Genomic DNA, 2,941 nt, shown 5'->3' on the forward strand with positions numbered 1-2,941 from the left:
AAACAAGCGTAACTTCAGGTGTGCCCTAGGGCAGTGTAATAGGTCCGCTGCTTTTTACGATTTGCATAAGCGGTCTGGTTAATGGTATTTACAGCGGCATTAGACTGTTTGCCTATGATGCTGTAGTCTACAGGAAAGTAGTACCACATGAAAGTTGTGAACAAATCAATGAGGATTTGCAGAGAATTAATGCGTGGTGTAATGACTGGCAGTTATCGCTCAATATTAGTAAGTGTAACCTACTGCGTATAACAAGGCGAAAATCCCCATTAATGGACGAGTACAAAATAAATGCCCAGTCTTTGGAAGCGGTAACGTCTGTCAAGTATCTGGGTAAGACTATTCGAAATGATCTCAAATGGAATTTTCAGATTACACAAGTAACGGGTAAGGCGAACTCTAGATTGCGGTTTGTTGGTAGAATCGTGAAGCGATGCAGTCCTTCAACAAAGGAAATTGCTTACAATACGTTAGTTCGTCCAGTCTTAGAGTACTATTCGTCTGTGTGGGACCCTTACCAGTTGGGTCTGATTCAAGAGATTGAGAAGGTCCAAAGAAGAGCGGCAAGATTCGTGATTGGTACATTTAGCCATCACGAAAGCTTTACAAATCTCATAGAAAGTTTGAAGTGGGACACACCTGCAGATAGGCAGCTCGCTAAACGGAAGGGGCTGCTCACTAAATTCCGGAATCCGATATTCACCGAAGATGTAGAGCATATATTGTTACCACCAACCTTCCAAATCGCGCAATGGTCACCATTCAGAGATAAGGGAAATCAGAGCTCGTACTGAGGCGTTCAGACAGTCGTTATTCCCTCGCGTAATCCGCGGTTGGAACAGAGGGAGGGGGGGGGGGGATATGACTTTGGCGCGAATTGTGTCCTCCGCCACACTCCGCTTGGTGGCTAGCAGAGTATAGATGTAGATGTAGATGGCGCATGGTCCTAGTGGCAAGTTGTTTACTGGGTTCCAGGAGCAACAATAATTTTATTTTCAATATTTCACATGATCATTAATGACCGAATTTCGAAGTAAGGAATGAGCGCTACTGGTGAAAATATACCGGTATTTGTACGGCCGCTCAGATAATCCGCACCCTAGTTTTTTGTGACCAAGTTTTAGGGATAAAATACGGCTTTATATTGTGATCCATATGGTGTATGGTCTTAAACCGACCATGACATGAATGTAAGTCAGAAAATGAATGTCAAAAGCAGGTTTCAAATCCGAACAGCAACTAGGTGAGATGTAAGTGATCTGATACGGCGTACTGTACTAGACCGGACCTGGCCATCTGCCTGAAATCAAACTAGTAGCCCCGAGACCACTGGCGAACCCTGACTGAGCCTAACAGTAGTGTCTGATAGGGATATTAAATCAACATCTAGGTAGGTAAAGAGCACAGTTGTGTTTACACTCGAGAAACTGGAATGAGTAGTAGTAATGTCGCACACTCTAGTATTTATACAAGCGGAACGCCCCCACACGCCGTAAGCCTATTTACGCCAGTGCATGCACAGCACATAGTCCGGCACCCTTGTTTGACAACAATCTTCGCACACTATCGCTGTGACAATGTTTACTGACAATGTAATGTGTCAGAATAAATCACTGGGCGTTTTAATTCGGATACATCACTTCTCCGTAAGAATGTAACGTAATACGTCTTTTTTTCTAACAATATTTGCTTCACGCAGTATGATTTGTATACTGTTGCACATCTCAACGCCAAATCACACACGCAGCAAAATTTTTCTCACCATTTTTTTGCTAGCCTTTACGTTCAGTTCTATGTCACAAAAATGATCAAGATTTTAAAAAGTTGGCGTTTCATTGTGTTGTTCATGTTGTTCATAGCTACATAAGTTACTGCCTAATAACACTATCTATATCTCTTCTTCAGGTATGGCTCCACAGCCTCAAAGTAGTTTCTAAATGATGAAAGCTTTTTACAACCACCATAGGCTATCAGTTATGTTATGCAAGGTGCCTCATTACATTATGTACGTAAATCACATTACTGGCCATTTTCAAATGTCTGCGACCTAATGCCTGTTTCGTGCTATTTGGGGACAGACGCAAGTCCATACACACACACACACACACACACACACACACACACACACACACACACACGCCGATCATTTACACAAATGGTTTTCCACGTAACAATCTGCTTGCAAGCACACGTTGTACAAGTCGCGTACGTAAAAACAATATTAACATTAAGCTGCCTGGGCCTTGTAAATTCGTTCAACTGCGTATCATGTGCTTTCCCTTCGTCATACATAAACATATCTGTTACGCGATAACATGTCCGCCCCTGGTAGCTGAGTGGTCAGCACGACGGCATGTCATACCTAACGAACCGGGTTTGTTTCCCGGCTGGGTCGGTGATTTTCTCCGCTCAGGGACTGGGTGTTGTGTTCTCCTAATCATCATCATTTCATCCCCATCGACACGCAAGTCACCGAAGTGGCGTCAACTCGAAAGACTTTCACCAGGCGAACGGTCTACCCGACGGGAGGCACTAGCCACACGGTATTTCCTTTTACCGGTAACATATCTATTAAATTTAACACAAGGTTAAAGAGAGCGTGAAACAGAGTCGAAGTAATCCGTCCACGTTCAGTAGGCGTCTGAGATCTACTCCACGTTAGACATAAGCAAAATATTAAAAATTTTATACAGAGCAGATAATGGAAAAACCATGGATGTCTTGGAAGAGATAGAGATACCCAAACATCTGATAGAGCAGTCAGTACAAAATTTTAAAAAAGCAGGCAAGCGAGGTACATGATTTTTAGACAATTTAATAGTATTTTGAGTTTATGTGAATTAATTAACGGGTGGGATTCTTTTTATCGTCATGAAATCTGTCAGTGGTCGAGGAGCAGCTTTGTGTCTCTATGTAGAAGTGGTTTTGTATTTTTACTAAC

The sequence above is a fragment of the Schistocerca americana genome, chromosome 5, assembly GCF_021461395.2.
Source record: "Schistocerca americana isolate TAMUIC-IGC-003095 chromosome 5, iqSchAmer2.1, whole genome shotgun sequence".
Taxonomy (NCBI): domain Eukaryota; kingdom Metazoa; phylum Arthropoda; class Insecta; order Orthoptera; family Acrididae; genus Schistocerca; species Schistocerca americana.